Below are 11051 nucleotides of genomic sequence, written 5' to 3'. Positions count from 1 at the left end.
TTTCTGTGTCTGCGTTTAAACTGTTAACACTGTTTGTTTAACGTGATCATACCTTAGTGATAACACTGATTTGAAATAGTTGTTTATTTCTAGGAATAATTATATTATCTAACTTATGTTCCGTGTTTTTATTTGATCATGGTTATACTTTTAATTTGATTTTACTTAGTCAAACTATATTGTCTAAATTAAAGAGCTGTGTTCTAGCTTTATTTATGTTAATCAGTCTGCTCTCTGGCCTGATTTGATTGCTTGTAATTTATCACATGTGAACTTGTAAAATTATCCTTAGTGTAGTGAGTCACGTGAGGTACGTGTCACTTGTTGTATGACAAATATATGAATTATATATGCATACAATATTCACGAGTTCTTCATTTTTCTGACTGTGTAATGTCGTGCATTGAATTTAAAGGAATGCGAACGAGAGACGTTATTACCTTTGACCCATCAAATGAATGGAATCATTTATTTTCAAAATCAAAGTTTAACATCAAACATTTACATTAATTTGGCAAAATATGAAAATAATAACAGACAGTTTCACAGAAAATGAACTTCAAATCACTCGGCGGTGATTTGAGGACTTTGCTTCAGACATTTCTAAAAATATCTGTACTGATTTATGAGAGAGAAGAGTTTAAGATTAAATTGAGATTTATCTTACAGAGGAAATATGTGAGGGAATTTAATCTGTTTGACCAGAAGTTGCACGCTCCGTCCGATCTCAGCTTCTCACGGTACACTTGGTCAAAATAGAACCATCTACCTGTTGATGATGAATCAGCCTTGGAGTAGTTCCTTTCTGACTCGTTTCAGCGTCTCCGTCGAGAGCTACCAAACCTTCAGAGAGTCGTGCGTTGTTAGCTCAAAACAGAATTATAATCCCCAAAAAACCTCTGGATTCTTCATTGCTCTGAAGCTTTCAGAACCGACTGCACTCTCAATCTTGGAACTCTCACGTTCTCCAGAACTCTCAATCTAACATGAACTGGGGAGTTGCCACATTTTATTTGGGTCGACTTCCTGTTCAATTTAGAGCTTTCTGATTCGTGGAAGGACCAGAAAGAGGAGTGGTTTTGACGTAAGGTGTTTATCAACAGTCGAGGTCAGAGAATGAAACTTGTTTAACATACAGAAAAGATTATTGCAGAAGCAGCAGACTTTTTGGAGTCTACTCTTGGTAATCTTCTGAAAAAGTTTAAACATGACATTTTTCTCGGTAAACATTTTAGTTGACCGAAAACCAACCTTTCACACACTTACGACAGCTTGCTCATTTCAGACAGAAAATCAAGGAATGCTTATTCAGGTGATTTCTTCTTGGAATGAGGAATAAAAATCATTACTTACTGTTTATGTAAAATAAAGATGAGTAGTTCTTTTCAACCTATAAAGCATTGATTGAACTAACACAATTTGATTATCAAAACATTTGTAAGACAGTAATGATTATAAAGAATTGTCTTTTCTGCTTGATTAATTCAAGAAAGAAAGACATCAGATGGCCCAGACTTATTCAGATCAATGAAAATAACAGTCTCTGTCCATCTGGTAGATTTGAGGTCATCTGGTTCACTACAGTAGCTACTATGAGATTATATTTAAAGGTCAACTAGTTAGAATTAGCAAACATTTTCTATAAACATAGTTCAACCTTGGAAGAAAGACACGCACACCCTTTATGTGACATGACATTTGAGTGCTTGATAGGAATTATAAAAATGTATAAAATATTAAATCCAACATTCCCTCTTTTGAACTCCCATATTCATGGGAGTTCACCCTCTTTATGGATTTATTTATCAATATGGACGTGACGCAAACTTACTGCACTCCCCAGGGGTCCTGGACCAGACCCCTGATCCAACACCTGTGAAAAGTACCACACATAAACCTTTATAAAAATACAAAAAAAGCGGCAACACCCCTCTTAGAGAAAGATAAATAAGTGAAACTCTATTTTAAACCACCTTTAAAATACGTGGTATTTTAGAATGATTAAATGCCCAATTGAATGGAGTAAAATATTTGAATATTTAAGTTAACTGAATATTTAAGTTAATAGTCAAGTTAAGTTTATAGTCAAGTTAAATGAATAGCTAAGTTTCCAATTGAATGGAGTAAAATATTTGAATATTTAAGTTAACTGAATATTTAAGTTAAATGAATAATTAAGTTAAGTGAATAGTTAAGTTAAGTGAATATTTAAGTTTCCAATTGTATCCACTCTGGTTGTTTTTCAGAATGACTGAAAGGTAAGACAAAACACTCATATTAAACAGGAAAAGCCAACACCCTCAATTTAAACATTTCTATCTAGCAGGTCTTCGGTTCTTGAGCTTGCGGTGGGAGCCCTTGTTCGTCCACAAGGGTCCTTTGGTGCTCGGCGGGATTCGGCCCACGGAGTTATCTTCATGTAAAGTCCTCAGAACCCTATCAGTCTGATTAAACATTCTAAATGACGTGTGTGTATTGGGACAAAACTAAAATCAGTTTGACGCGTCTTCTGTTCTTCACGGTCAGGGCTGATAATCTTCCGTCCTTACCCGATCCACCCGACCGACTTCAGGCAGAGTGGAGACTCCTTCTCCGATGTTTGCTACTGCCTTTTTCCAACCAGAGCAAAGGGGCAAAGAATGAGCTCCCACGAAGGTCCTGTCACCTCCTCCAGGTGTAGTGGGGAGCTGTCTTCAGATCACCCTGCATCTGGTCCAGCGATCGATTCCTCTCCTCTGCAGGGGTGCACTGGTGGGGTCGTACAGGTGCCACTCTCCTTCTGGGGACCGATGGCATGTGATGTTCTGTCCACCACCTGGTGGGGTCTTGTCCTGTCCCTCTTTTCAGCAGGACCCAGTCTGATGTGAGTTTGTCTCCTCGGTCAGAGTTCCTCCCTCCTGATGAGAAAAGCTGGACACCAAAGCTTGCGAATTGTTAAGCACCCTGCATGGCCTTTTGATTATTTCATCTGTGGGATCCATGACCCAATTGTGGGCCTGCAAAAACTGACTGTGGTTACTTCTGTAGTGAATAAAACCTATTTCTGAATTATTGGACACCCTGATGGTTATTATTGCTACTGATAGGTGTATTATTACACTGTAATGTCATCCTAAAACAGAATTAGTAAAACTAAAATAAAATGCTATTCTTACATGCATCTGTACACTTGAAGCTGAATTGTGTTACATACTGGACTTCTCCAGGTATACCTGTGTGCTCTCATCCCATCTGTCACCCTTACAAGCCTTTGCTGTCAACCGGTCTACCTACAATTAAAATAAAACATACACAATACAACAACAATAACAATAATAACAATCCCCCACGCCGGCCCCCCTCCTCCTGGAGCCTGTGGAAGTAACTTCATGAAACGCTTGCGCACACATCAAAGTACAATATACCCATAAGTTGAAAACAACCGACATATAACACCGTGGAGAAAAAAAGAATTTAATCTTCCATCCAGGTACCTGTCTGTGCTAGAGAGGGAGGAAAAAGCAAGGAAGAAAAAGAGGGAGAGGAAAAAATAAAAGAGAAAGAATTGTGGTTAAAATACTTTGTTCATGAACCCTTTTATTAGCCCAATTAAACTATTTGAGTCCAGTCCAGTCAGTCAAGTCAGTGGTGTTTAAAATACCGAATCACCCATTTCCCTTTAACCTTTGCTCAAATCCACCTCAGACTAGGGGCGTCCCCCTTTCTGGAATCTGTACACATTACAACAAAGAGAAAAAGATATTTTTGTTAAACTGATATACATATATACAAGTGCAATGTCGTTATGTAGGTTTCTGATTTATTCATTTCCCAATGTCAATGTGATTACCCTACATGATATGATCTTTTAATCGCCTCAGAAGAAGTTATCTTTGTATAGTTTGTAATGACCTAATCATTGTATGAACTGTTTCCTGCTCAGAGCTGCCTACACACCTCCCCCTTTTTGAAACGGCATTGTTTCAAATCTGAAGTATTACCGTCTGCAATCCACTAACACCCAGATTGAGTATTAGTTACAGAACTAAAAATATGGTGTAGTTTTAAACTTCCCACTACTGTTATTCAACCCAGGTTTTGCAAACAATTACCCAACTACAACCCAAGCTCTCCTATAAATTAGCAAAAAGTTAATCATTAAATAAATTTCATCTCTTGTATCAAACCAGACCCCCCACATGTGCTCCGTCAAGGCAAAGACAATCATTCAGTGTTATTTTAGAAAACATTAGTGAACTTCATCCAAATCAGGTCTCAGGTTTCTCCTGAATGAGACTTCCTGACCTGTATAAACGGAAAGTTAAAAATCAATATTTTGCTCAGGGGTGTGGAGCATTAGAGGTAATAAAACAATTTTCATCTCAGAGCAGTTGGAGAATGGATAATCGTCTAGCACTCCCACCTCAGTACTTCTGTGTCATGTTGTGTCACCTGTTTTAAAATGAGTCTATGTGAGTGATTATTATCAAAGCCAGCTGCAGTTTTTGATCACGACCCCAAAGTGCCTAGATGACCATCACAGACCAAATGTGGGGTCGACACATCCGTCAGGCTGCAGTTGATGTTAGTGACCTTGGACAGAGTGACCACCAGTTCTTCTTTCAGCCTTTCAGTCCCCAGATTTGTCTCCATCTGTCTGGAGACCAGTTCAGCTTTGTGCAGCAGTTCATATCTCAGCATACAGCAAGACTTGACTGGATGTTCCCGCTGTGGACAAACTCCAGGACCCCCTCTGGACAGTTAGTTCAGTTCGCTCTTGGACTGTTAGATCTTTGAAAAGTCACGTTACTTGGCTGAAAAGTTCTTCGTTGTTGTGTCAGTTGTGTTCGACTGACAACTTATTTGAACCATCCCATTGGTCAGTTTCACAGACCCAACTTCAGCGCCCACCTGAACACATTTGTATCCGATCCGGCCCCCGGCACTCGAGAGTCCTGATCAAAACTCAGATGGATGCTGTATGCAGTTAAATGCTACCTTCTATGTTTTGTGGGCCTAATTAGACTCATCTTCCCACTCCAAAGTTCTGTCATCTCCGGCTGCAGAGAAGAAAAAATAATCAAATTATTAAAATCAGATTCAACCTTCATCTGTTATCCACATCAATCGTTCGTTAGCAAGTTTTACTCTGGAACCACAGCGTTTACCCCAACGGAGTCATTCTGGTGTCCTGGATTGTACAATAGATGTTTTAACCGCTCAATTACATAAGAGTGAAAGCTTTCATTAAACACTGCACAAGCCAATTCTTTACGCCTACTGCATAAAATATTCCCCTCCAAACAATGTCCTCCATCTTGTAGAATATGTGTTCTGACACATCACCTGACAGTGAAGTCCACTCTCAGGGCCACATTATCAGTCCAGACCTTGTAAATTTAGGCAGCATGTTAATATGTAATCACTTATTGTTATATAACCAATCTGCAAATCATCTCTTCTCATAACTATGCTTTCTCACTGTATCACAAACAAGATACTTTTAATACAGATCAATTAAGACCATGTATACTCCTCAAGACATCACAGAGTCCATTATCACTGCACAAAAACGTGTACATGCCCTTTGTTCACAAAGTACAACTTCTTAAACTCACCATGTACACCTCTCTGTTGTCCTTTTGCACTCCCAGGACCTGTGTGAAGTCTCAAATCATAAAGTTAAAGTCATGGCGTTTACCCACTAGAATTATTGTTGTCCCATAATTAACCTAGTTCCGGCAGCTCTTAGAAGGAAACAGCTCCTTGGCCTTTGCCTTTACTTTTTAAGGCTGATTAATTTAAACTAAGTTTTTCAATTTGAGTCCGGTAAGATTTTCTTTGACCAGAATAAAATTCTATATTTTACAAGTGTCAAGGATTTTGTCTATTACTTATTTTATTCTGTTGTTTTGCAGTTGAGTTTAAAACCTGAGTTTATTGTCAATTCCAAGAAGAAAGTTAATCTAATTTGTTAAGTACCACCAAGACCACCCCTACAATATTTCTCTTCCACTCGGTCGTTTTGACATCTCAACCCTCTACCGTCTAATCTGACTCCAAGATGATTCAACCTTCTCCAGCTGACTCACTCTGACTCCATCTCCTGGTTAATTACAGCTCGTACACGTGATGTCCCCTCTTTCCTTGAGATTCAAACCATCCTCTGTTTCAGAGTTCACTGCCTCCTTCCTATCATACAGAAAATTGTTTTGTTTAACCTTGTGTCTGCTCCTATCTCCGTTTCTGTCTGGCCTCAGACGGCTATCAGCAAATTTTTTGGAAGATTTTCAGCTATCCCTGTTCCCATATCAGATACCATTTAGCTGTTACACGCCAATCAGCTATATTTTTAAATTAATCCAACTTTTACAGCCTAAATCATTAAAAATCAAGCTCTACCCCCTTAATTTTGGTACATAAAGCTTATTTCCGCTTGTTTTAGCTATTGGCCCCCTGATCTTAAACTAATTACCTCCTTTTCATTTTGATACTCCCTATAAGTCGTGCAATTTGCCTCTGATATGATCCTATAGATTTTCCACAGGCTTCACCTGTACCCCATTCATGAGTTCCACACCTGATAACAACATTCACACACCCAGGCATTCAAATATGTTATTTTCATTCACTCCTGGCCGCAGCCGTACTAAAACAAACACAAGTCTGGTACGGAACAACCCAGGGTCCAGACCTGTCCTTGCCTCATAGAACAGCGTCCCCTTCCGGTCAGGATATGGAAGCACCGATCACACAAGACACCTCTGACGCAGAAACGAAGACAAAACAAAACACGCGTAAGCCTTCACCTCGTGTGTGGAACAAAGAAACGCTCCCTTCCCCCACACAAGTGCTTTACCACACACACACGGCTCCAAGCAGACTTTCTCCGACACACAGAAAACTTGAACAGCACGGCACAAACAGTGTTTAAAACCCTACCGCGCGGTCCCAGACCGTCCGGAATTTAGACTTAACGGCCCCCGGCCTGTTCCTTTGAAAGTTTAACAATTGAGATTACTTTAGTACCAGTCTACAGTATCTGTGGAAATCTCGCACCACAGCACCTCCCAATGGCAGACCATATGGGAGGAAGTCACCTCGTCAGGTAAACTTTTCGGTCAGCCACGACCCGCTGAATTCAAAGGGACTTATATCTCTATACATTCAACTTAACGGCAGACTCTTAGTCATCCTCCGCCACGATTCTAACTCGTGTTCTATATAAAAGCCGTGCACATAACAGAATACACACTCTCTCACAGGCACGCGGCCTCGAACGCACCCCCCAAGTCCGAATACCAGTAACCCACTTCGTCAGAATTCACACGAATCACCGGGAGTTAGCTTAAATAAAACCATCTTTATTTTCCGGAGATGGCTGCATGCACACCAACAGAGGAATTTGAATTTAGTTTCAATTTGGTTTACGGCCGAATAGCCAGAAACTCCGGACCTTAAGGTCCAAACAGTTAACCAGCTTACCTGAAATTAATGGGCCCAGTTCCTCTCTCTGTGTGTCCACCGCAAGCCACCTCGATCCAATTCAGTCTAGGCCGCGTCACCTCGCTATCACGTCGGTGTCACCATATTGTCGTGGTTAGAGTACCACGTCGTGTTCAAAATGGCTGAGGCGTCGCCCTTCGTATAAAAGATTTATTTGACACAACATGGGTTACAGATATTCAGAGACAAACAATTACATTAATAAGATATATGCATATAAATGGAGCATTAAGAACGAACCGTCGCCATGTGCGCCTCCCGGAAAATGCTCGGTGGGCGTACGTCATTTCCGGCCTTTTATCCCCGTTTGAGAAGGCTAGCTTCCTGATTGGTTCAGCTTCTGTCGCTATGGTTACGACTTAGCCCGCCCCCTCAAGGACGTTAACGTCTATATTTCAGATAAGTTTTGGTTCACCGAAATCGGCTTTTGTTTAACGTTTAACTTGCTATTCTACTTTAGGGATACAAAAATGATTCGTGTCAAAATTGTTTATACGTAATTATTAATTATTATCTACCTCATGGGTATGTTAATTCAATATCTGTTGGAGGCCTGGTGATTGTTTTTAAGGCAGAATCATCTTAGTTTCTGTGTCTGCGTTTAAACTGTTAACACTGTTTGTTTAACGTGATTATATCTTAGTGATAACACTGATTTGAAATAGTTGTTTATTTCTAGGAATAATTATATTATCTAACTTATGTTCCGTGTTTTTATTTGATCATGGTTATACTTTTAATTTGATTTTACTTAGTCAAACTATATTGTCTAAATTAAAGAGCTGTGTTCTAGCTTTATTTATGTTAATCAGTCTGCTCTCTGGCCTGATTTGATTGCTTGTAATTTATCACATGTGAACTTGTAAAATTATCCTTAGCTACTATGAGATTATATTTAAAGGTCAACTAGTTAGAATTAGCAAACATTTTCTATAAACATAGTTCAACCTTGGAAAAAAGACACGCACACCCTTTATGTGACATGACATTTGAGTGCTTGATAGGAATTATAAAAATGTATAAAATATTAAATCCAACAGGGTTCTTCAGGACCCTGTCGCTTTGTTGAAAAAATTGTATAGATTAAATTGAAAGTCCAGCTGACCAGATCCATAACATTAGTTTACGATTTGGAAGATGTGTAAATAGGAGCTCCGATACACAAGACAGAGAGCAAAAAGCAGGAGGAGGACAGGAGAGGGAAGAAATGCATCCGTCTTGCACGAGAGCGAGTGAGGGGGAAAAAGCAAAAAGCACTGAAGACAAAGTCTGGCGGTGACCTTTACCCAGGTGTCATCACAAATACAAGTGAAACACATATAGAGGTCTGTTGCATGCACAAAAATGGGGCCATTGGTTTTTCTGGCCAATGCGTGAAGACATACTGTGGTGTCTCTTGGAAGACGTTTTGAGTATCATTCCACCTCTGAAGCCAGTCACAGCTCGCTACATGGAAACTGAAAAGGAAGTCTGGGCTAAACTAGAGAGTGCCACTTAGAAAAGGTCGCACAAGTTTGTCCTCACACACACACACACACACACACACACACACCCACACACACACACACTGTCCCTTTTTGCCTTTGTTCAGTCCTGTTACGTCATGGTATTTTTTTTTTAGGAAAAAAAACAAAACTACTTTCTCCAATTTTGTTTGATCTGTCTTTTACCTAATTGTTTAATACATTACATGATCATAAATGTAAGAAACTTTTGATTTTGGTCTCTGTAAATTCATAAATGTGCCTTTGGAAATTTTAGAAAAACACTATTTCTATTTATACAAAGGGACTTTTTGGTAAAAAAAACAAAATAACTATTTAAGTATCTATTAAACCATTCCATCAAAAATAAAGACCTTATTAGGAATAAACAATGAAATTAGTTGTTATGCTTTAAAATATGCTTTTTGGATGTCACACGAGTTTTGGTAACAGGACTGAAAAAAATGCAACCATCTTCGACTTTAAAGCTTAATAAAAAATGAAATAAAATCACCTGAGATGGACCAATATCCATTTTGAATAGTTAGATATGTGTATTACTAGATCCAATAAAAAAAAAAAAAACGTAAAAAAATATATTCAATTTTGGAGACCCATCTAATCACAAGCAGAACTGGTTTGTTCCACTTTGGAGTTAGCTGTTGGAGGAAGAATCAGTTTTGTTGTGTTTCCTTGACTGATGAAGTCTTCTGGATCGAAGGCAAAACGTTTCAGCACAAAAAAAGAAACTGTCCAGATGACCTGACTGAAAAATGTTGGATTTTATACCTGGATTATTATCATGGACTTTGTTGTTCAATTTTGGAGTTACTACAAGCAAATGGCACCCATTCGGTGCAATGACTTAGACCGGGGGATAATCATCATCGTCATTATCACCATCCTCCTCCTCTTTATCCTCTTCCTCCTCGCAGCTCACACGAACCGTGGAGAGCTGCGTGACCACAGTGCGTGACTATTCGCTGCTGTGCCGCTTCCGCATGCGCAGTGTGGGCGGAACACGAGCTCTGACTCAGCTGTGAGTCACCGCACGTCTGTCTGTCACACTGCCGCTGCTTTCACGGAGCATGGGATTAAAAGGGACTCGTTGTAATAATGATTGTTTTTATGTTGTAAAAGAGGAATTAGATTTCATATGAGCCTTAGTTACGTGTTCGGCGCTTTAATGTCTCTACACATAAATTAGACAAACAGGCTCTGTTTGTTAAATTGAATATACTCTGCCAATGTTCTGTAACGACACTGAGTCTAAATGATTTTTAACTCACACCGTCTGAAAGCAGTAGGGCTTCAGAGGAACTTGTAGGCAGAACAATGAGCTTCTGTTCCCCACGCTTCTCCTGACCCGCCCCTGAACTCATCATTAAAAAACTAGCGGTTCTGATTTGAATTATCGTTACCACGCTTGTGCTGACACATGAAGGCAGCACGAGCTGACATGACTTGGCATTCGTTGCCGTGAGACGTTCAGGAGACGTTGTCCTGGGGCTGATAAAGTGGACATTGGAGGCTCCAGGGTTTGACGGTGGGACATTTGGCTCTGAATGAAACCTTGAGGGACTTTCTTTGACATCTGTTTGTCTACTTCAGCACCGTGCTGGACGCGTCCACTGAGGGTGAGTGTCTGAATCGTCCCTTACTGAATCTTGGCTATTACAGTCGGCATTTGTTTCAGAGTTTGCTCTTGTTTCTTGTATTTGTTACTTTTGTGTTTAAACAGGACAATAAGTATTTGGTAAACAGAAGACACGATACACAAATGATAAAGTGTCCTGTTTGTCTATCAGTCAAAGATTTTAGAAGCAGAAAACTGCGTGGAATTCCCTTTACGCGTCACGCGCTGACAGCGTACTGCCAAACTCCCCCGGAAAAAAGTAATTTAATGGTGTTTATTCATAATTTAAAGCTGTTCTGTCACAAGTTTTTAAAAAACTATGTGTATCTATATGAATTATTGATGCCCTTCAAATCGGCTTGGGTTTGACGGTGGAAACATGACCATTAATTTGTCAAAACCTACAGTGACATTAATAAAATGGCATGTTACGTTATCATCACTAT

At 39.5% G+C, this 11051-nt stretch overlaps 1 protein-coding gene across 1 annotated transcript in view; it reads left to right on the top strand.

Annotated features, from left to right (window-relative positions):
• The first annotated feature begins 10461 nt into the window (after positions 1–10461).
• sertad2b (SERTA domain containing 2b) overlaps positions 10462–11051 on the top strand; it is a 63949-nt gene continuing 63359 nt past the window's right edge. The window contains exon 1 of the mRNA XM_037687797.1: positions 10462–10606. The gene's annotated coding sequence lies outside the window, so the exon portion shown is untranslated. The remainder of the gene's footprint in view (positions 10607–11051) is intronic.

This window comes from Nematolebias whitei, chromosome 1 (assembly GCF_014905685.2).
Source record: "Nematolebias whitei isolate Nwh7 chromosome 1, NemWhi1, whole genome shotgun sequence".
NCBI lineage: Eukaryota > Metazoa > Chordata > Actinopteri > Cyprinodontiformes > Rivulidae > Nematolebias > Nematolebias whitei.
Note: the sequence above shows the minus strand (reverse complement) of the source record. Positions and strands in the feature narration are given on the sequence as shown.